General features: G+C 46.4%; 1 long non-coding RNA gene across 1 annotated transcript in view; it reads left to right on the top strand.

The window, feature by feature from the left end:
• The window catches only part of LOC147122937 (uncharacterized), a 172,357-nt gene extending 148,111 nt beyond the window's left edge, over positions 1-24,246 (top strand). The window contains exon 3 of the long non-coding RNA XR_015080373.1: positions 23,931-24,246. This is a non-coding gene — a long non-coding RNA (uncharacterized LOC147122937). The remainder of the gene's footprint in view (positions 1-23,930) is intronic.
• The last annotated feature ends 440 nt before the right edge of the window (positions 24,247-24,686 follow it).

Below are 24,686 nucleotides of genomic sequence, written 5' to 3'. Positions count from 1 at the left end.
TTAACAAATGTTCAATGATGCTGTTTTGACATTGGTTAATGCTGGTCTGGAACCATTGTAATCAAAATGTAAATGCAGATTGGTTCTGGTGCATGGGAGTCTAAAAGCCTGTTCACACTTCACTTCCTGCCTATTTATTGATTTATTTATTTATACAGGATATCCCGGTTAAGCTTGACAGCTTGTTTTCAATAGATCTCTGCTGTCAGCTGCTAAAAGTCACAACACACAGGAGAAAAACGTAGATACCATACAGATCAATGAGGTACCACATTTGACACTCCTAATTCCTTAGCTCAATGCTGCTTTCATTTTGTAATAAGCATTTGTTTAATACTTGGCTGTACCGATAATAGTCAGCAGATGGCAGCACCCTCTGTTCAGTCACGCTGTCAGCCCCTATTTCCCCATGTTAGAGCTTCCTCTACTGGTCACAACTAGAATTTTTGCCTGCGATCCAGCATTGTTAATCCAAGGCACAGATGTGAGCATAGTTTGCAGAGAATAAATCATGCTTATCCTTAGCCAAAAAAGGAAAGGGATATTAAGTGACCACATTTAATCCTCAAATAGAAACATACACACACAAAGCCTGACATATGGTAGCCTACCTGTATGCAGAAGTCCAATTAAAACTAATATTTGTAATGGCTTACTTTTGTTTAAGCAGTTTAATACAAAACAAAACAAAAAATTGAGCCACAGAAAGTTGCACATTTAAAGGGGCTTGTTTCTGTTTTGAGGAAGGAAATTCAATCACATGGCCCTGGAAGAGCTGAGTAGAATTGGCAGATCGTCAGGCAAAAGTATCCTATTGATGTTTTAGTGACAAGTGACCCGAGAGATATCACTGCATTGTAGGAGACATCATTGTGTTGTGCGTTTAGAAACAGGTACAATCCTCTGACTAACAAAGTGTGTGGACACTCTTTTAAACAATAAATAAAACACACTAAAAACAGTCAGACATTTTAAGGCTTGTACAGTTCACAATTACTTCATGAATACAAAAACCACAGCTGGTTCTCTGTTTAGTGTTTCCTAAATTGCTCAACAAAGTCTGAGAATCCTGAAGATCATCAGACAGCGAAAATAGCAATAAAAAGATATTATTTAAATTTAATTTGAGTTGCTCAAAGAGGGGAAGAACCACTATTCATGACTTTCCCTTTCATTTGGATGTACTACTTGCTACTGTTGGCAGTGGCAATCCCAGTGAGAAACTGATCGTATTTTCATGGAGAAAGCTGGACACACAAGCCCTGAGCAGGCTGCTCCTCGTATATATTTTTTTTCAATTCATTTTCAGGATATTGGCGTTGCTGGCATGGCCAGAATTTATTTCCCATCCCTAGTTACCCTGAGAAGATGGTGGTGAGTCTTTTTCTTGAATTACTGCGGTCAATTGTTTGTAGTGGTTTGATACAACTGCATGGCTTGCTAGACCACTTCAGAGGGCAGTTAAGAGTCAACCACTTGGGTGTGGGACTGGAGTGACATTTAAGTCAGACGGGGTAAGGACAGCTGGCTCCCTTCCCTCTTGGACATCAGTGAACCAGTTGGGTTTTTAACAGCAATCCATATATAATCTGGAGTGCAATATATAACATCCCAGCAGCTGGATGGACATTTGAAGGGAGGTATTTCTGGGTCTGTGCCCAGACTCGCTGGTCCCGATATTTATGGGGAGGGTGCGGGTGAGGCCGAAAATGGCCGAAGAACCTGGCAAGACCAGGGATGTGGCGGTCCTGCTGCACTTAACAGCAGGACCTAATTATCATTTTTTTCTTCCATTTCCTGCCCGATAGCTGGCCAAATTGGCAGGTCAAGGAAGCCAGTGGCCGGAGGCTGCAGCCAGGGACCCTTGGGGGTAGACCCAGGCAATCAGAGGTGGAATGTTCGGCGTATAAGGCAGGGTTGAGAGAGAGGCCGCGATCGGCAGAGCAGAGGCTGAAGGTTTCCTTCAGGGGCCTGGGGGGAGCACTCCTGCTCCTCCTGGCCCACAAGGAGTGCTGGAAAAAGCACCTACCTTGTGGAGCTGGCAGCTCCCACCTCCCTTTCACTGCCACGTTTCCTGCCTCCTTGGAAACCGCACAGTAACTGTAAAATTTACATCAGGCTCTCAATTGGAATGTAGGAGCTCAATTTAAATAGGTGTCAGACACCACGAAACTCACTGCAGTAACAACGGCAATGGGCGCATGTTGGGGTGGTGTTCTCTGTTTTTTCATTTTTCACTCCACCCCTGACTCCCTCCCACCCATCGTGGCAGGGGGAGGGGGATTAATATCGAGGCCACTGGGTCACCTGGGTGCAGCAAATATTGGAAAATTAGACAGGTTGGAGCGCACACCTGCGAAGGAACCCATCCGATTTTCCTTCCATTTTAAGAAAATCTGGCGGGTTCTATGACGACCAACGTGCCAACTCTTCCAGTTTTCCTAGATTCACTGTTTTTTGCAGCCACTATGGGTGCGTACGAGGTGTGTAAGCGCCCGTAGGGGCTGCGGACGTTCCGGATTTAGGCGTGCGAAGCGCATGTGCTAAAACCCGGCAGTTGCGATTCTCTTGACAGATCCTCCGCATCCCCGGGAAAGTGCCTCTGTGGGTGGAGAGTTGCGCTATTTGCCCAACCTCGGCCCACTGAAAGCCTGTCAAAATCTTACGTCGATAGAAAAATAAAATGTTATCAATCATTTATAAATTAAAAGCACTCTTCAATAAGGTAAGTTTATTTTTAGCCCCATAGAAGCATATCTTTTTTTTCAAAATATTACATTTTTGTTTAAAATAATTAATTAAATGGCATTTTAATTAATTTAAATATGTAATAAAAAAAATTATTTCATGTGTTGGTGTATTTTTTAAGTGATGTACGGAACTCCAATAAGTATGAATGGGGATTCCCTTCTTTTATTGGTTGGGCCAGCCCACGGGATCCCAGGGGCGCCTACGAACCGCCTGCGTCCTTGGGATACGGGTCCTCTGCCTGCGTGGACCCGGTGAGGCCCAGGATCACAAGTCTCCGTATCTCCCGGGCCACCAGGTACATTCATAGAATTTTTGCAGGTCGGAGGCGTCCGATCGCAAATGTTGGCCCACTGTGTCCAGGCAATCCAGTGAGACTGGGAACAGATCCAGGAAAATCTCCCCTTTACAGATTGTTTTTTTCACAGATCTAAGTTGAATATATTGGAACCTAATGCGATTGAGCTTTCTGCTATTGCCCACTGAGAAGAAATTGACCCAATAACTATAGAATTTCTGCCTGTTAAGTGGATATGAATTTTCTCTAAAGCTTGTACAAAAGAGCAGATTATCACATGATAAACCAGCACTTACAAAGCTTCTCCTTGCACATTACAAGGGAAGAGATGGGCTTCAAGTAGGAAGTGAATTAATTTGAGGGATCAAAGGTATGATCAAACATATAAGTTTTAGGAGGCTTTTCAAGGCAGGGAGAGAGGTGACAAAGTGAAGGGGTTAGGAAGAGAACTTGAAAGATTGGGGGTTCAGTGACTGCAAGATCAGCATTGGATGGTGGCGCAGGGAACAAGCAGTAATCTAGAATCAGAGAAAGGGAAGGTGTGGACTGGGATACATGGACAGAAAAGATTTCCAAGATTGGGTGGAATGAAGCTGTAGATGTGGATGGATCTGAAGATGAAAACCAGAATTTTAGTATCGATTCACCGGGACACAGAAGGCCAGTGGAAGCATTGCTGAATGTGGACATTCCCACATCTCTGACTCCATTTAAGTATATTCCTACTAGGTATTTCCTCCTCTGTCCCACACAAGTGACACAACCTCTCTCCATTCACCCATCTAGAAGCCAGTTCTGTGTGTAGTAAAGGTCACTAGTTGAATGTGTCAGTTTAACTCCTCATCATTCTCTAAGTACAGTGCTGCCTAAATGATTACAGATTCAGTTATTGTAAATCTCACTAAAACAGCCGGTCCATTTCTATTTCCTGTAGGGACACTCTGACTTTCACTGTTCTTGGCAGAGTTCCATTTGGAGCCATTAGAGGACCTGAAGCCTCAACCCAATGACTCCCTAATTTAGAAAAAAACAATGGCAGCCTCCATGGCCATCTCATAATAATGAGAGGTCGCTTGGATCAAGCTGGTTTAACTGGTCTGATGTTCTATTATAAGTATCTGCTTCAGAGGAAATCAGTTCTTAGCACTATCGTATTTCATATACATTTCTCTGTCCCTCATGAATAATAAATTTGTAAAGGAATGTGAAATATTGCCCATTACTGGAGAGGACTGCACAGTACTGCTGAATAAACTGGAAAAGAGGAACCTTGCCAGTCTCGGCCTACCATGAGGGAGTTACAAGTTATGAGCTTAAGACTAAACATCCAATACATCCTCCCTACCTCTCACTGGAGTGACTCATTGTGGAATTCATTGTCTGCATGAATAATGTTGGTGACTATTTTTTTTGCATCATGTGGTTTTGCCTTAGGATAAAGATGTATGAGTACTGCAACTGTCAGTTTCGGGATATTTTGCAGTTAGGAAAAACTCAGCAATAAGTAGAATTTTTTTAACATCATCCACAATTAAAAGAAACTTATTTGATTTCTATTTCCTGTAGGAATGTGATGATTTCCTAATGTAGTGTAGCATTCACTTAGCTTGAAGACGTGCATCTTAGATTGAATACTTGTTTTCTTTACACCTGAATGTCTTAAGGAATCTATAGTCACATATGAACCACTGTGCAGTGAGTAATCCACAGATTTAGTAGGGTCTTTCAAGCTGCACTTCCTGTTTGAACCTGCCTGTACTTTGCAAAAGCAATACCTTAGTTCTGGCAAACAGCCACTTTAAGCAATGCTTCATGCTTAGTCTGCAGGTTAAACTTCAAAGAACTTTTGTATAATTGTTCCATGATCCTTGTAAGTTTCTCAGTATCATAAACTGGTATGGCTTCAGCAGAAAAAGTTACGGTCAGCGCATAATGGATCACTCAGACTATTGTGAGTAACTTGCACAGTTTGTTTATTTAAAAAAGACTTAAATTCTGATGGATTTTCGAACAAAAAGGGGAAGATATCAAATGGTGAGCAGGTTAGACAGACTGGAATATTCGAGGGCTTAGTGAGCTGTGTGAAATGAAACCTTAAAGAGTTCTAGCCAGATTCCACTCATCAACTACTGCATCTCAAAATCTCTCAACATCACTTCAATGGTGAGCATTTTCCAATGGCTTACTGATGGGGTTAAATGAATTGAGACAGATCAATGGTCAGGAATTAAAAATGCATCTTGATATCAACCTATGGTTAGGTACTTCGTATGCATAGTTCCCAATTCTGCTATGATACATTTTTTTTTATTCATTCATGGGATGTGGACGTTGTTGGCAAGGCCAGCATTTATTGCCCATCCCTAGTTGCCCTTAAGAAGCTGGTGGTGAGCTGCCTTCTTGAACCACTGCAGTCCATGTGGTGAAGGTACTCCCATAGTGCCGTTAGGGAGGGAGTTCCAGGATTTTGACCCAACGATGATGAAGGAACGGCGATATACTTCGAAGTCAAGATGGTGTGTGACTTGGAGGGGAACTTGGAGGTGGTGGTGTTCCCATGCGCCTGTTGCCCTTGTCCTTTTAGGTTGTAGAGGTCGTGGGTTTGGGAGGTGCATTCGAAGAAGTCTTGGTGAGTTGCTGCAGTGCATGGCTTGACTTCACAATGATGGAGCTACACCTCACAAAATGTGAGTATGTTTAGATACCTGATTTTTTTTGGCTTGTCAAGCTTTATTAACCAAGCTCTGAAGACAATTATATATAAATGGCAAACCAACTGCAAACATACACTAGGCCCAGTGACTAAGGAAGCAGTCAGCAATTACAATCCTTCCTGTATGACAATCTGATACTACTCTAAAAGCCTCAGCTGATTTTTCAATGATTAAATGTACATCAGTATTACATCCTACAAATCCACCAGTTTCACATCAAGCTTAAAAGGGATGAATATTGATCTTCTAAAGAGGATTTGTTTTGCTCTATCCAAAGATCAACTGCTCCAAGCTTTTCAAGGATCTGCTCAGTTCTTCCAGTGAAAAGCTACTGCACACAGAACTGTGGACTTGACATTTTATTCTGGAAGAAAACCAAACAGTAAATTCAGTGCAATAATCCTAGATAAATTAGATGATCACTGGTGAAGCTAAGACAGTAAAGTGGTCTCTACAAAATCCATAGATGATTAAAAAAAGTCAGAAAAGAATCTACTTCATGGGACTATTGCCAGTCTTTGGATCCCGATTCTTCTTAATAAACTTCCCAAGCTGATGAACCTAGTCTAAAATTCTACACATCCCAAATTTTGCCTCTCATACTGTATTTTGCATATTGAATATTTATCAGGGACTTGGCTTCACAATGATGAAGTTACATATAACTAAATGTAAGTATGTTTAGTTGGCATGTTCAAGCTTTATTAACATATGAGTTCTGAATTATACACAATATTCTGTGTGAAGCCTCTGACTGTTGCTGGGGTACAGTTCCACGGATATTAGTTGCCCTCGGATACCTCGCCTAAGTGGCCATTTTTATTGTGTGAACCTAGCTAATATCAACAAGTTATTCAACTGTGGGGCCATCACAGCTGAGCCCCTTACTCACCCAATGTCTGCTTGCATAAACATTTCCAGCAATAGTCGCAGTAGTGCAATCAAAAGAAGAATCAGAGTTGGTTTTGTTCTTCCCATCCCAGGGCTGCTCAAGCCAATCATAAGCATCCCCAGCTGTTTCAAGTAACTCATCATGGGGCAGAGACCAAACCTGAGCCTGTTGTGTCGGTACCTTTCTACCTAGACACAATTTAGGACTCAGAACTCAGAGATTCAAACATGAAGTGCTTTATTGGAAGGAAAGGAAGTTCTGGAAAGTTCCGAACAAAGAGAGCTAAACTTAACAGAGAACACCCAACCATTTATCTCCTGTGACAGCGCCACCACAGGTTGGAGGAGAACACACAATAGAACACACAATACATAACATTTCCTCCCCTCTTAAATGGAAGGTCCACATTATTCCTCAACAGGTAAGTTACTTTCAATGCACTCAATGAACCTAGGGTAGAGGTAGATTGCCTCAAACCCTGACTTTACCCTGGGGTTTCTTCTGCCCCAGTCTTGTGGGTAAGTCACTAAGCCTACAGATCCAAGCGTCTTGGAGGCCGCCGCTCTCTGACAGGATACCAGCGGTCATCGCTGGCTTCCACAGCAGTAGGCATTGACACAGGCCTGGATGGAGAAGGTGCCTGTGTCAGTCGAAAGTCAGGAGTTTGCACAGGTGGAACAGTCTCTTTGACTTCCTGTGTTGGAGAAGAGCACTGTGGCAAAGGATGCTGGTTTGCGGTATCATCCGGAAACAGTTCAGGCCAACCAGCCGTTGGAGCCTCTGTGGCTGTCTCTGCTCCTAGCAACAGTTGATCTGTGTGTCTTCTCCAGATGACGTCCTCAGCAGTCTCAACCGTGTAAGACACAGGGCCCGTCTGCGCGATCACCGTAGCAGGAACCCATTTCGGTCCAGTGTTATAGTTTCGAGCTAGGACGTGCTCTCCCGGATGAAACCATCTCTCCTTGGCTCTTTTCTCTCTCTTTTCAACTTGAGCTTGTTGTTGACAATGGACAACCTGTTCTGCCCTTGGAGGTTTGAGTAAGTCAAAACTTGTCCGCAACTGCCTCTTCATCATGAGCGAAGCGGGGGAAGTTTTGGTTGTGGCATGCGGCTCGTTCCTGTAGGACAACAGGAAGCTGTTCAGACGTTGGTGGATTGAGCCCTGACCTTGCGATGCCTTCAAGGCATGCTTCAAAGTTTGCACAAACCTTTCTGCCTGGCCGTTAGTAGAGGGATGATAGGGCGCAGACCTGATGTGTTGGACACCATTCACATGCAGGAAGGTTGCAAACTCCTGTGATACAAATTGTGGACCGTTGTCACTTACGAGTTGTTCCGGTGAGCCATAACGGCTGAACATCTCACCAAGTTTCTCAATTGTTTTCTCTGCCGTGGTAGGCCTCATCACAGCGACCTCCGGCCACTTGCTACGAGCGTCCACAACCACCATAAACATCTTCTCTTCGAAAGGACCGGCGAAGTCCACATGTACTCGCTGCCACACTTCTGCAGGCCTATCCCAGGGGTGTAGGGTTGCCAGCTGTGGAACATTCCGGACCCTTTGACATGGGGAACATGTTTTGGCTTTCTCCTCAATATTCCCATCGAGACCTGGCCACCAGAAGTAGCTTCTTGCCATTTCCTTCATCCGAACCATCCCACTGTGGCCTGTATGAAGTTGTTGCAGTATAGGTTCCCTCAGAGGTGGCGGAATGATGACACGGCATCCCCAAAGAAGACAACCTGCCTGGACGGAGAGCTCATTTCTTTTTGAAACGTAAGGTTTCAAACTAGGAGAATCTCCTATAACTCTCCCTCGAATGACATCGTCCATTACCTCAGACAGGACTGGATCATTGCGGGTGTACCTTCGCACCTGAACTGCAGTGACAGGTGCTCCCTCCACTTGTCTAAAGTAGAAGATGTCTATCTGACGAGGCTCTCAACACCAGGTTATAGTCCAACAGCTTTATTTGAAATCACAAGCTTTCGGAGCGCTGCTCCTTCTTCAGGTGAAGTGGAGAAATGCATAAAGACACAGCTTATATAGTCAGAGAATCATGTCAGATGTTTACAGGTAACCTTTCCAACTGCCATTTATCACACCTCGGCAGAGAGATAATCACAGCAGTCAAAGGTGTGAATGGTGTCCAAACAGGTCAGTCAGGGAAACATTACATCAAAGAACAATGAGGTGGGGTCACAAGGGGTCAAATATTGCAGATGCTGGGGTCTGTATGAAAAACAAAAAAAGACAAAAAACATTTTTTTTGGCTGGAAATCACAGCAGGTCCGGCCGCATCTGTGTAGAGAGAACAAGCCAATGTCGACTCGAGTCTGGATGACCCTGCATCAGGTGGGGTTACATGTAGCGTGACATGAACCCAAGATCTCGGTTGAGGCCGTCCTCATGGGGGAGGAACTTGGCTATCAGTTTCTGCTCGACGATTTTGCGTTGTTGTGTGTCTCGAAGGCCACCTTGGAGAATGCTTACCCGAAGATCGGAGGCTGAATGTCCTTGACTGCTGAAGTGTTCCCCGACTGGGAGGGAACACTCCTGCCTGGTGATTGTTGCGCGGTGTCCGTTCATCCGTTGTCGCAGTGTCTGCATGGTCTCGCCGATGTACCATGCTCCGGGGCATCCTTTCCTGCAACGTATGAGGTAGACAACGTTGGCCGAGTCACATGAGTATGTACCATGTACCTGGTGGGTGGTGTCCTCACGTGTGATGATGGTATCTGTGTTGATGATCTGGCATGTCTTGCAGAGGTTGCTGTGGCAGGGTTGTGTGGTGTCGTGGTCGCTGTTCTCCTGAAGGCTGGGTAATTTGCTGCGAACGATGGTCTGTTTGAGGTTAGGCGGCTGTTTGAAAGTGAGTAGTGCAGGCGTGGGGATGGCCTTAGCGAGGTGTTCGTCGTCATCGATGACATGTTGAAGGCTGCGAAGAACATGGCGTAGTTTCTCCGCTCCGGGGAAGTACTGGACGACGAAGGGTACTCTGTTGGTTGTGTCTTTATGCATTTCTCCACTTCACCTGAAGAAGGAGCAGCGCTCCGAAAGCTTGTGATTTCAAATAAAGCTGTTGGACTATAACCTGGTGTTGTGTGACTTCTTACATTTGTCCACCCCAGTCCAACTCCGGCATCTCCACACCATGACGAGGCTCTGGGGGAGTAACAGGCAAGGGTAGCCTCGAGAGACTGTCTGCGTTGCCGTGCAAGTCTGATTTGCGATATTTGATGTCGTATGTGTATCCTGACAACAGTAAAGCCCACCTTTGCATCCTGCTTGCAGCGGGAGACGGTATTCCGGTGTGGGGCCCGAAGATTGAAGTCAATGGACGGTGGTCCATCAGGAGTGTGAACCTTCTCCCAAACAGGTACTGATGAAATTTTCGAATTCCAAAAACGATTCCCAAGGCCTCGCGCTCGATCTGCACATAGTTACTCTCGGCCTTGTTCAAGGTGCGTGATGCGAAGGCGATAGGTTTCTCTTCACCCGAAGGCATGATATGGGATATGACTGCTCCCACACCATATGGTGATGCATCACATGCTAGCTGCACGGGTAGCTTTGGGTCGAAGTGTGTCAGGACCTCCGATTTCAGCAATGCTTTTTTTGCTTGGGCGAAAGCTTCGTTGCACAGTTCAGTCCATTTCCATGTTTTGCCTTGACATAGCAACTGATGTAACGGCTTCAGCAATGTTTCTAAGTCTGGAATGAACTTCCCATAGTAGTTAAGTAGCCCCAGAAATGAACGTAACTGGCTCACATTCTGGGGTGCTGGGGCCTCCACGATCGCCTTGACCTTTGACGGCGCCTTATGCAGGCCAGTAGCGTCAATCACATGCCCCAGGTACTCAACTGAAGACTGAAAGAATTCACATTTGTCTTTACGAACTCTGAGTCCGTACTCTTTCAGTCGTTGTAGTGTCGCATCCAAGTTCAGAAGATGATCCTCCTCATTTGTCCCAGTGACAAGGATGTCGTCCAGGTAGCACTGGACTCCTGGCAGTCCACTCAAAATCTGATCCATTGCCCTTTGGAATAGAGCAGGGGCCGACGTAATTCCAAATGGAAGGCGGCAGTACCTGTATAGCCCCTTGTGTGTCACAATTGTCAGCAGCTCCTTTGATTTGTCATTGACATGCATTTGTAGATAAGCCTGGCATAAGTCTATTTTGCTGAACTTTTGCCCTCCGGCCAGGCCCATAAAAAGATCATCAATGAGGGGAAGAGGGTACTGTTCCGCAGACAGCACCGGGTTAATAGTCACTTTAAAATCCCCGCAGATTCGAACAGATCCATCCTTTTTCAGGACAGGAACAATGGGTGTGGCCCATTTGCTCACTTTCACAGGCTCCAGGACTCCATTCTCAACTAAGGCCTCCAAGTTAGCCTCAACTTTTGGCCTAATTGCATAGGGTACAGGTCGGGCTTTGTGAAACTTTGGCTTGCTGTCAGGTTTAATGTCCAGTCTCACGCTGATCTTTTTCATGCTCCCAAGTTCCCCATTGAAGAGTTCTGCATGTTTGTTTAACACTGCAGTCAGACCTGACTCTCCTTTTGACATCATGCGGACTGCAGGCTAGTCCAGCGTGATTTTCTCTAGCCACGCACGTCCCAGTAGCGATGGGTAATTTCCCTTTACCACATATAGTGGCAGTTTTGCAGTCTGTCCGTTCAATTTAACTGTCACCTCAATGACGCCTCTCGTGGCCACAGGTTCGCCGATGTACGTCTTTAGCACAATGTTTGTTGGCTGAAGGGTAAGATGCTTTAGCATTTTGTTGTAGACAGTGTCTGAAACAAGGGACACAGCCGCGCCTGTGTCCACCTCCATCCGCACTGATTGTCCCTCCACCAGTGGTGACACCCAGTAGCCATTTGAATCACCTGCAACCGTCAGTATGTGCACCTCTTCCTCCTCAGAGGTGTCGCTCCCCTCTGTTTTGCTTGTTCCATCATACTGCACTGAATGAACACTCTTTTCCCTCTCTTGTCCAAATACAGACATTTTGCTTCCATGCTTCCCAGCTCTGTCTGTTCTTTTTTTTACCTCTACAGGCGCGTTCAATGTGACCCTTTTTGCCACAATTTCGGCATTCCAGCTCCGTACACCGGCAGTCATTAGCGTGATGGCCCGTTTTCCCACAACGGTAACATGTGCCATTCCGCGCACCTTTAGGCTCAGACGACACCTTGTGAACTCTCCCTGTTGAACTCAACTGGTGAGCCTCCTTTTCCGCCATCTCCATGGAGACACTAACTTCAATGGCCTTTTCAAGAGTAAGGTTGTCCTCAGTAAGAAGGCGCTTCTGTGTGGCTGCATTTTGCAGACCACACACAAGTCTGTCTCTAATGGTGTCATTCAGCACCTCCTTGAACTGGCAGTGTTCCGACAACCTTTTTAAAGCAGCAATAAACATCGTCACTGATTCCCCCTCCTCTTGATTCCGTTTGTGAAATCTAAATCTCTCAGCAATAACCAGAGGTTTTGGTGAAAAATGTGCTCCAAGAATTTCCACTAGTTGCTTATATGTTTTAGTTCCTGGCTTATCTGGCTGCACGAGGCTGCGAAGTAAATTGAATGTCTTCTGCCCGATTACACTCAAAAAAGGTAGTCACGACCTTTTCATTTGCCACCGCATTCGCCAATACAAAATAGTCAAAACGTTCCGTATATGCGCTCCATTGCTCCACATTTTCATCAAAATCACCGATGTTTCCTAATATAGTAGCCATCTCACGTTTCAAATTAAATTTTCTGTTTACTCACTGCACCCGTAACGTATGCAGATTCATCCACTCCTCGTTGCCACTTGTTGTGTCGGTACCTTTCTACCTAGACACAATTTAGGACTCAGAACTCAGAGATTCAAACATGAAGTGCTTTATTGGAAGGGAAGGAAGTTCTGGAAAGTTCCGAACAAAGAGAGCTAAACTTAACAGAGAACACCCAACCATTTTTCTCCTGTGACAGCGCCACCACAGGTGGGAGGAAAACACACAATAGAACACACAATACATAACAGAGCCTTTTCTGTTCTGTACGAGTCAACACCACCGAGATATTAGGCCAGCCATCTATTGAAGCTTTATATCAGCCCAAATCAAAAAAGATGGATTTGTTAAGAAGACACTGTGCCTAACATGGCAGCACTGGCATGGGCTGCATATTGTTTCCTGCAGACTGCCTTTGTCATGAAAAATGTTGATTCAGAGTTCATTGCAGTTCAGCGTGAAAAGAAAAAAATATATAAAGCTATGCAGACCTAACAATATATAAGATTTGTAGTTCAATTTCTAGTAATTTTAATTAAAAATAAATGGCTTAATAATTTAATTAAAATGGCACATTCAGTAATGTGATATGAATGCACTAAAATAGTGTACAGAGGAATTTCAATCTCCAGGTAACATTAAAGGTCCTACCAACTAAACTTTCTTTCTTAGATGAATAAGGTTCTGAAATACTTATTATGGATACTTATTATTCAGTACATAAAGAAAAAACGTAGTTGTTTGAGGATTTGTTTACACATGAGCATCAAATGAAGGGTTTAGAGAAATATAACCCAACAACTCAAAACTATTATTTCTGGTTGGATCAGTTACTGACCATGAAGAAAGCAGAGACACTCCAAATCTACCCCTGCCACCAAATGTTCAGTATTGTTGTGAATTCAAGAGAAAGTCAAGCAGCCTAGAAAGTTTTATGGTGTGATGACGAGCATGGGAGACGTTGATCAGAAAAAATGTGCTATGGTTTGAAGTTGAAAGGTAAAGATCAAGTGAATAAGAACATAATGCCTAACTCTTCAGTGGGTCACAAAAGTATGTGGGCAGAGGCAGACTGATATCTCTGGTGAAAAAGATGAGCAAAATCAAATTACATCTAACCTCTCCTATCCAATACATTAGAGAATTAGCTTTTTTTTTTACTATAGTTCTACTTAAATGTTATATTGAAGTGAGGATGTAAAGAGAACACACACAAAAGTCGAGACAGTGGGGGAAGGATTTCCTGTGTCCAGTAAAACTGTATATGTGCTCTTTATAAATGGGCTTATGATACAGCTATCTCACAGAGGAAATCTTCACCTACAGTGCATTCAGTTGGTGTGGCATTATTACCATTTCAGTTTAGTTTATCATTTCACACACATGTGAAATATTCTACAATCACTGCCAGAAATATGCAAGAGAGTCACTTCAGCAAATGCCTGGTGAGTCTCACTTCAGCATAAAGTCAAAATAAGTTTTATCAGTCTCTACAAGCATTTTGTTCCATTGCTTAAACAAGGATTGTCTCAACATCTCTTGCTCTGATCTGAGAAATCCTACTGGAATTACATTCTCCATCAGTGGAAAAAGTATGATGTTACTCGAACATACCTCATGCTCTGGGAGTAATAAAAGCTCCAAACTGCATTTGCTTTTCTGAAAATGAAGAGGTGGGAACATGAATTATTTTGTTCAGGTGGACTGTAATTCATTCTCAAAGAGTTAACAGTTTCCTCTGAACAATATAGAAAGTCTACGAGTTCTGACGAAGAGTCATCGACCTGAAACGTTAACTCTGTTTCTCTCTCTACAGATGCTGCCTGACCTACTGAGTATTTCCAGCATTTTCTGTTAATATTTCAGATTTTCAGCATCCGCAGTATTTTTCTTTTGTAATATAAAAAGTCTGCTCTACGACTCCAAATACACCTGTTCTATTGAACACCTCAACAAAAGACCTCTGTGCTATGTTTTAACTTCCAGGGAATATTACACTCTGTTACTCACCAATCATTGTGAAATGCTTGCCAGAATGAAGTCCTGTTTTATGTAAATGCCTTTAAAGATAAAGAAAAACAAGGTCAACGTCAACCTTTGCAATACCTTTCCTTATTACTCTGGCTCATTATAGGCTGTGGAATGCCATTACGGTAGATAGGTTGCTTCTCCTGCTTGATGAAAGATGCAGTGGCATCTTTATTACTCCAAGATCATTAACTAATGATGTATCTTCCTTAACTATGTACAGTTAGTAAGAAAAGTACTAAGGCAGTGATGTACCTATTGTAAAATTATTACAGTAATGGGAGTATGATCTATGGTGCCTTGTTTAGCATGTCGACCATGCCCAAATTACTATTCTTGATATGTGAACTTAAACATGAGTTTTAGTGGGCTATGTAACTGCGGGTGCTGGGACATCAAGTTGACCCTAGTTCTGTCATCGCCTTACATTCACAGATGTACACTTTGAGATGCAATCACTGGATAGCAGTCAGAAGCTGGAACTCTGCCGGATATTTCCCCTTCCTTCCCCAATATCACTGAGAGCAGCTGTAATGCCCCACCGCTATATCGGCTGAGATCAGCTAACAGCACCGGAGAGACATCAAACCTGGAAACCTCCTCGTCTGTATGGCTTAGTTCCACACCAAGTGGTGTAACTAACTACCCATTGAGCCAACTGAAGCCAAAATCTATAGAATAGAATCATAGAATGGTTACAGCACGGAAGGAGGCCATTTGGCCCGTCAAGCCCATGCCAGCTCTCTGCAAGAGCACTTCAGCTAGTCCCACTCCCCCGCCCTGTCCTCGTAGCCCTGCAAATTATTTTCCTTCAGGTACTTATCCAACTCCCTTTTCAAAGCCGTGATTGAGTCTGCCTCCACCACTCTTTCAGGCATTGCATTCCAGATCCTAACCACTTGCTGAGTAAAACAGTTTTTCCTCATGTCACCTTTGGTTCTTCTGCCAATCACCTTAAATCTGTGTCCTCTGGTTCTCGACCCTTCTGCCAATGGGAACAGTTTCTCTCTATCTATTCTCTCCAGACCCCCTCATGATTTTGAACACCTCTATCAAATCTCCTCTCAACCTTCTCTGCTCTAAGGACAACAACCCCAGCTTCTCCAGTCTATCCACGTAACTGAAGTCCCTCATCTGTGGAATCATCTCGTAAAACAATACAAGCTTTCTATAAAGTATCGTACAACTGTACTTAAGAAATATAGCTACACATATCAATACCAACATGACCTTATTGTGAGCATGCACATGCTGATATAAAGCATATTTCAAATACCATAAAGTTATGCACACCAGTTAAACCTTTATCAATTTTTTGAATCAAAAATGTTGGCAGGACATTGAAGGGAAAAATAAAGTCATGCTCCAAATATTTTCAACCATTCTGTAAAGGAAGTAAGACAATTTAAAACAGGCAGACTAAATTAGGAGCCATGGGAAGGTGGTATTCACCAGATATACAGTGTAAGGCAAAAGCAGAACTGCTCCTATTATTCATGAATTATATTTACATACAAACATATGAAATTGATGGACAGGAAAAGACTAACTGGTCCATCAAGACTGCCCCACACTCATGGCTGGAGCACTCATGACAGACATTTCCTACTAAATAATAATCTGGAAAATTCCTCTCTGACCCCCTCAGTCGATGGAAACCAGTCCAGGAGATTGCATGCACCAAGTGTTATCTGTAAAACCACTTACCTTTGATATGATGCAATCTCTGCTCTGATCTGGGGTAATTGTCCTATATTCTGGTCTTTTATTGGTTACTGAGCTTTACTGAGCTTTCAACTTCTGAGCAATGCTCACATCAATTACTAATATCTTCAATTCTTCATTTATATTTGGGTTATTTTTCTCCATTTGCACTAGTTGTAGTTTACAGTGTTGTCACAAAGGCTGCGATTTTATGAACCTCAGTGGGTCCATGGCGGCCGACGTCAATGGCGGGTTACGACTCCGCTGCCGTCTCCATCCCAGCCTCTGAAATTAATTTCTTCTGATTGGGCTTGTTAAGCCCGCCCAGCGCTGGCCAATTAGAGGAAGCAGGTCTGGTGATGTTGTTTGATAACGTGTCATCAGCTGATTTCCTTAAAGGAACCATGGCCAAATTAATTTTGACGTTTGTGCTGTCAGTGTTCTACAGCATTGAGGTGCGACAAACACTGACAAGCATTGCACAGAGGCACACGGCTCTCCAATGGGTAGAAGAGACCTCCCCAGTAGATCAACACAGCTTGGTTGCACATTCCACAGGAGGGCACAAGCAGAGATGTGGTCAGGAGGACCTGGGTGCAATACTTCAAACGTTTCAATAATGTCAGTAGATCACGAAACGTTAGTACAAAGCCACACTCAACCTCATCCTGCTGTGCCTCTCATCACAACCTCATAACTCTGCCTTCCCTACCCTACTCTCCTGCACATCCTTACTACAACTTAGCTTGCACCTCCACCCATCCCTCTCTACCTACATTATCACTTCCCCATCTCACTAGCCACCCCTCACACTCACCCTAGTCCAATCATACCAACTAACAACACACAAGGGTAGGCACTTGGGGATGTTTTATGCAATGTTCATGTGAAGTTTCTGTTAATGTGCTATCAAACATTGAAACCTTTATTTTCAACACTTTGCGTTCTTGGACAGATTTGTATGCACCTTTGGAAGTGTCTTAGTGAGTTGCAGTGAATGGTGAGACTTAACGATACCCCCTGCAATGGTGGTGAGTGTGAAAGGAATGGCTTGGGTATTGTAGGGATGCTTTATGGTGTTGGTGTGGGGTGGTGCCAACCTGGCGCATCATGTGGCAGCCAGGGTGTACAGCGTCAAGTGAAGTAAATCTGGCCATGGTGAGGCCATCCCTGCCCTCCAAGGCAGCAATGTGCTCGGGTGCTGATGCCCTGTGTAACATCATGTGATTGCGGAGAAGGTTGGTGTTGTTGGTGGTGCTGCTGGTGTGCCTGGTGCTGCTGGTGTTGGGGCTGATTGTGGTGGGATTCTGAGGACCAAGGTGAGGGAGTTTCAAGCACCCATGCAGATGGAATAGATGGCAAGTGAAGTAGAAATGACAGAAGCGATCTGTCAATGGTGGGAGATGTAATGAGGTCAGACTGGATGGAGACTTGTGTAAAAACTTGCAGCATCCTGAATCTGTAGTGGAAATGCAGTTTAGAGAAGCTAGGGGTTAAGGGAACATTTCTCAATCAGCTGGGAGCTTTGACTTGACACTTGAAGCTGTCAACTCATCAGGTGAATCAATCGCCACTGATCTCCCGCCTCAGCTTCACAGACGAGGTCTAAGCACAGCGGCTAAAGACATTTGGTAAAGTCGTGTGGCAGCGGGTTCACAGCGGGGTATCGACCCGCTGGGGAAAAAAAACACTTTCCCATCTGACCCACCACCGATCGCGCCCGCTGACACCCCGCACAATCCAACCCAAAGTGTATTTAGTGTATTGACACCAACAAGCTATGGGGCAGAGAAGAACATCACAGAGACAATAATACGTTCAAAAAGATTGGCCAGGAAATTTGATGAGGCCCAAAAACGGGCGCAGGCACTGTGAGGTGAGATTTGCTTGTGCCCATTTAGAAAGCACTGGCAGCATGTTAACTTGGTGCGGCCTGCGAATTTAAATGATTTTAGCGCACAGCCCAGTGACTACCGTGCTGCTGACAGGCTGTGCGCTCAGCAGGAGAGCTAAGGTCGCATTGCTGGAGCGACGCTGCCTTTCCTTAAAGCAAAGCTGTTAGTTTTGAAAGCAGTCTCTAGCCCTTAAAGGTGAACTGCCTTCTGGAAAAAAAAGTAAAAATCATTCAAAACTAGACAGTCTGCAACTCTTAAAGCTGAACTGCTTTCTGCACATAATAAAATGGTAAGTGTGCTTCAGCACTAACACAAATGGCTCAACAGGCCAGGGAAAGGGCACCCAGGGTCTCGGATGCAGCACTCCAGCTTTGTGCAGGGGTCAACACGGCAAGAGAGGTCCTCTACCCACAGGGGGCCAGGAGGTCCTCCAGAAAAAAGGATGTGGGACCACATCACTGAGGCCATCACTGCCAGCAGTGTCGCCCCCATGACCTGGCATAAATGCTCGAAGAAGTTTCTTGACATCAGACTGTAAGGACCGGAACTCTGTGGACCCAACTGCAGTAAGGCAAACTGAGGCAGAGGTTAGGTTGCAAAACAAAGGTTGACTTTACTTGACATAAACAAAATAACAACAGTAAAGCAAGCAAGCAGACCAGCAAGCGGTATCACCAGGCAAAGCAACTCAAGACTGAGCAATGAACATAAAGTGAACACCACTTAAATAGTAGGTATCTAACAATGCACAGGTGAATACAATTCATGAATAAAGAAGGACACAATTAAGAGAGTTCATGGAGCCCTCTGGTGGCGAGGCGAGGCAGAATCTGGGTCATCCCTTACAGGACCCCCCCCCTTAGGAACGGCCCCTGACGTTCCCCCAGAAAGTCCATGGTGACGACAAAAAAAATTCCGTACTAAATCGCGATCCAGGATGTCCCGGTCCGGAACCCAAGAGCGTGCCTCCGGACCATATCCCTCCCAGTCCACCAGGAACTGGAGGCCCCCGCGAACCCGGCGAGAGTCCATCAGGCGACGGACTGTGTAAGCAGGCTGGCCGTCGATGATGCGGGGAGCAGGAGGAGGCCTCGTGGCGGGCGCCAAGGAACTGCTGGCCACTGGCCGAAGCCGGGAGTCATGGAAGGTAGGATGAATCCGCATGGAGCGGGGTAGCTGGAGACGGTAGGACACCGGGTTGACCTTCCTCAACACCATGAAGGGGCCGATGAAACAGGGCGCCAGCTTGCGGGACTCCACTCGCAGCGGGAGATCCTGCGTAGAAAGCCAGACCCTCTGACCAGGACGGAATGAAGGAGCCGGTCTGCGCCGCTTGTTGGCCTGGATCTGCCATCGTCGAGAAGCTCGTTGCAAGGCCAGCCGCGCTCTCCTCCAGGTCCGCCGACAACGCTGGACAAACTTCTCCGCGGACGGAACCCCCACCTCGAGCTCCTGCTCCTGGAACAGTGGAGGCTGAAAACCGAACTGGCACTCGAACGGCGACAGTCCTGTGGGGGGAGCAGCGCAACGTGTTGTGCGCGTACTCAGCCCAGACGATGTGACGACTCCAGGTCGCAGGGTTAGCGGACACGAGACACCTCAGGGTCATCTCCAGGTCTTGGTTGATCCGTTCTGTTTGACCGTTCGACTGAGGATGGAAACCCGAGGAAAGACTGACAGTAGCTCCAATGAGTTTGTAGAAGGCTCTCCAAAACCGGGAGGCGAATTGTGGACCACGGTCAGAAACGATGTCAAGGGGCAAACCGAATAACCTGAAAACATGCTGGACCATGAGCTCGGCTGTCTCTTGGGCTGAGGGAAGCTTGGGCAAGGGCAGAAAACGACAGGCTTTGGAGAAGCGATCTACGATGACCAGAATGACAGTGTTGCCTTGAGATGGTGGAAGGCCTGTGATGAAATCCACCGAGAGGTGTGACCAGGGACGAGTGGGAATGGGGAGAGGATGCAGCAAACCCTGGGGGAAGAGATCGAGGGTTCTTGATTCGTGCACAAATGGCACAAGCTGCCACGAACGCTTTTACGTCCTTCTCCATGGTGGGCCACCAGAACCTTCTGCGAAGAAACTCCAGCGTCCTGGATGCGCCTGGATGACCGGTGAGTCGCGCCGAATGCCCCCACTGCAGGACTTGTGAGCGAGTCGTGTTGGGGACAAAAAGGCGACCGGGTGGGCCGTTGCCAGGGTCTGCCTCCCTCTGTTGCGCCTTTCTGACCAGCGTCTCGATTCCCCAGCAAACCGGTGCTACAATTCGGGAAGTAGAAATAATAGGTTCAGGTTGTCTCTCCCGCTCGGGTGGATCAAATTGCCTGGAGAGAGCATCAGGCTTGAGATTCTTGGAACCAGGACGATATGACAGGACAAAGTCAAAACGATTAAAAAACAGTGCCCAGCGAGCTTGACGAGAGTTAAGTCGTTTGGCCTCCTGGATATAGGCCAGATTCTTATGGTCAGTCCAGACAATGAACGGGTGTTTAGACCCCTCCAACCAATGTCTCCACTCCTCCAGTGCCAACTTAACTGCCAGTAATTCCCTGTTCTCAATATCGTAGTTTCGTTCAGCGGGAGTGAGTCGGCGAGAGAAAAAGGCGCAAGGGTGCAGTTTGTCGTCGTTAGACCGTTGGGATAAAACGGCGCCCACTCCTATATCCGAGGCATCCACCTCGACAATGAAGGGGAGTGAGGGATCCGGAATAACAAGGACAGGAGCAGACGTGAAGCGCCGCTTGAGATCCTCGAAAGCCTGCGGAGCCTCAGTGGACCAACTGAACCGGGTAGAGGCGGCCTTGGTGAGGGCGTTAAGAGGAGCAGCAATGGTGCCGAAGTTTCTGATGAATCTCCGATAGAAGTTAGCAAACCCCAAGAAACGTTGTACCTGTTTGAGAGAGGTGGGTGGTGGCCAATCTCGGACAGCTTGGGTCTTGCCAGGGTCCATTTGGATGTTGCCGCTGGAGATGATGAAGCCCAGAAATGAAACCGTGGAAATGTGAAATTCACACTTCTCCGCCTTGATAAACAAGAGGTTGTTAAACAAAAGTTGCAGGACTTGTCTTACATGCTGGACATGATCGTGAAGAGTTTTGGAGAAAATGAGAATGTCATCCAGGTAGACAAAAGCAAAGCGATTCAGCATGTCTCGGAGAACATCGTTGAGGAGCGCCTGGAACACAGCAGGAGCGTTGGTCAATCCAAAGGGCATAACCAGGTACTCATAGTGCCCAGTAGGTGTGTTGAATGCCGTCTTCCACTCGTCCCCTTCGCGGACGCGGATGAGGTTGTAGGCGTTGCGGAGGTCCAATTTTGTGAAGACCGTGGCTCCCTGAAGTAGCTCGAAGGCCGTTGACATGAGTGGAAGAGGATAACGGTTCTTTATAGTAATCCGGTTAAGGCCACGGTAGTCGATGCAGGGACGGAGACCTCCATCTTTCTTACTCACGAAGAAAAAACCGGCACCAGCAGGAGAGGTGGACGGACGGATGAAGCCAGCGGCGAGGGAGTCACGGATGTACTCCTCCATGGCGGCGGTCTCAGGAGCAGAAAGGGAAAAGATCCTACCCCTAGGTGGGCATGTCCCAGGCAGGAGGTCAATAGCACAGTCATATGGCCTATGAGGGGGAAGTGATGTGGCTCGAACTTTACTGAAGACCTCTTTTAGATCCTCATACTCAGGTGGTACTCGGGACAATTCAGAGCGTGATGGGAACTCCTGGGGCTGGGAAGGAGACTTGGCACGAAGACAGTTAGTATGGCAGGCGGAGCCCCATTCCGTAAGCCGACCGGTGGCCCAATCCAAGCGAGGATTATGGCAGGCCAACCAAGGGTAACCCAGAATTAATGGAAACTGGGAAGAGTGGATAAGGGAGAATTGGATGGTCTCGAAATGTTGTCCTTCCACGCCCAAACACAGGGGGGGCAGTATGATGGTGAATGGTTCCAGAGCCCAGGGGTCTTCCATCCAGGGCAACAACAGTGAGGGGGTAATCAGGATGGGTCAGGGGAATCTTGAGCTGTTTAGCTAACCCCAGATCAATGAAGTTACCATCAGACCCCGAATCCACCAGGGCCTTAAGATCATGTTGTTGATTGCCCCAGAAAAGGGAGGACGCCAGCAAAACCCTAGACACAGTGGGGTCGGAAGGGATGGTTACGCTCATCTCAGGTCCCTCCGTCCTGGATGAGCCCTGGCTTTTCCCACCAACTCTGGACAGGAAGAGCGAAAGTGGCCAGCTTTCCCACAATAGAGGCAAGATCCCTCTCTCATTCGGTGATCATGTTCGGGCTGCGAGAGGCGGGTTACTCCCACCTGCATGGGCTCCTCTGGATCGGTCAAAGATGGACTCGGGATGGCTCGGAGGTTCTCAGATGGCTTTGAAGCAGGAAAAGCTCTGGTCTCTGGAAACGGAGTGAAAAAGGAGTGGCGTTCTCTTCGCCTCTCACGGAGACGATTATCCACACGAACGGAGATATCAAAAAGAGACTCCAAATCACTCACCGGATCCCTGGAAGCCAGTTCGTCCTTGATCTCATCCGTGAGACCGTGGCGAAAAGCGCCTCCGAATTCCATTGGCTTTCTGCAGCGAGAGTGCGAAACTCAATAGCGTAGTCCGCAACGCTACGAACCCCCGGCGAAGCCGAAGCAGTTTGTTAGATGCCTCTCTCCCACTGACAGGGTGATCAAAAACCCTTCTCATTTCTTCTGAGAAAAGTTGGTAGTTTAAACATGCCGGCGTTTGCTGTTCCCAGACAGCTGTAGCCCAGGTAAGCGCCTTGCCGGTAAGTAGCGAAATGATATAGGCCACTCGGGAACAGTCACTGGGAAATAATGAACCCTGCAGTTGGAAAACCAGGGAACACTGGATTAGGAAACCTCGACATCCTCCTGGGTTACCGTCGTAGCGCTCGGGTGCAGGTAATCAGGGTTCTCTCAGAGGAGAAGGCGAAACCGTAGGAGCGGGTAACAGTGCAGGAGCGGCTTGGATCACCTGACTCTGTTTCTGGCTCTGATGGAAAGTGATGACGAGGTTCTCCAGCAGATTCTGGCTTCGGGAGACTGCCGTGGCGAGACACTGCAGTTCGTTCAAGATCAGTTGTAGCTGTTCAGAAACTTGTCTTGGCCATTGGTCCTTCTCTGCTGGGTGCATGTTATGGCTCAGTCTTGCTGTAAGGACCGGAACTCAGTGGACCCAACTGCAGTAAGGCAAACTGAGGCAGAGGTTAGGTTGCAAAACAAAGGTTGACTTTACTTGACATAAACAAAATGCAAACAAGCCATATCACCAGGCAAAGCAACTCAAGACTGAGCAATGAACATAAAGTGAACACCACTTAAATAGTAGGTATCTAACAATGCACAGGTGAATACAATTAATGAATAAAGAAGGACACAATTAAGAGAGTTCATGGAGCCCTCTGGTGGCGAGGCGAGGCAGAATCTGGGTCATTCCTTACACAGACAAGTGGTCAAGGTCAGAGAATACATCTTGAAAAGCCATCTCCTACCAACTGCACCACTAGCCTCACATACTGCTCAATGCATGACCCATCACTCATCTACCAACAATCTCTGCCAAGCACAAGGCACACCTCACATTCCTAGCTTCATCTCACCCCATTGGAGGAGACAGTTTTGGCCATTCTTGGCAGGAGCATGGCTGAGCCCTTGGCTAGCAGCGGGCTTGAAAGAATACAAGATACTGGTATCCTCATATGTTATCCTCCTTCTCACATTCCACTTCCTTCTCATCCTACAATCTCTTCTGATGTACAAGCTGCACATGGTGTAAGCATGCACTTCTTGATTTACTGCCTTCCCCTCACTCCAACCCTACCCTTGTGCCTTTCTCATTTCAGACACTCAAGAAATGCAGCCTGCCCAACCAGTGGTTAACCAAGAAGAAGGAGAGGAGAGCGAAGAAGAAGAAACACCGTCACTCAATTTGACACTTCCAGCCACCAGCTCCTCAAGGTCGTCCTGCAAGGCCATCTGCAGTGTCCCCCACTGTAAGTCAGCAGCCTTCTACCAGCCATGTTGCAGCCACTGGGGTAGCACTGCGTGACATTACTAAGATAGGCAAAAGCAGACGCAAGACACTCCCTAAGGGAATGCACAGGGGTCATTAGTTGATTTTTTGATGTAATATTGGATGCATATATGGATAAAATTGAATTGGAAAGTTTGCTTTGTGGTGGCTTTTATTTCAGCATTGTGGCCAAGAGGACGCTGTGATGGTGAGTAACGAGGGAAGATAAGGTGTGGGACATTGTTGAAAGGGGAACTGGGGTTGTGGTCACTGGTACTGCAGGCGGATGATTCCATCCTGGATATCCCAGCCAGAAAGGTGCTGTCTGGGTTGCCTCCTTTCCTTCTGCTTCTTCCTCTTCTGCTTTTTCCTCTATTGCGCCTTCCTCTTCCTCCTCCTCCTCCCTCTGTGAGCAGCTTGTCCCCTTTGCTGCCTCTGCTCCATGTCATGCTGCAGCCCAAGGGGGACTGCAACTAGAGCTCCCAGGACTGGGAGCAAGTGGTGTTCTCAGAGGCCTTCCTTCAACATCCAAAGTCTTGCTAGCGTCCAGCAGCATTCCCTGCACTCCCTGCACACTTTAACAGCT

This window comes from Somniosus microcephalus, chromosome 2 (assembly GCF_052327205.1).
Source record: "Somniosus microcephalus isolate GS21.2 chromosome 2, FLI_Smic_1.0, whole genome shotgun sequence".
NCBI lineage: Eukaryota > Metazoa > Chordata > Chondrichthyes > Squaliformes > Somniosidae > Somniosus > Somniosus microcephalus.
The sequence above is the reverse complement of the archived record's forward strand: the minus strand, read 5'-3'. Positions and strand labels throughout refer to the sequence as shown.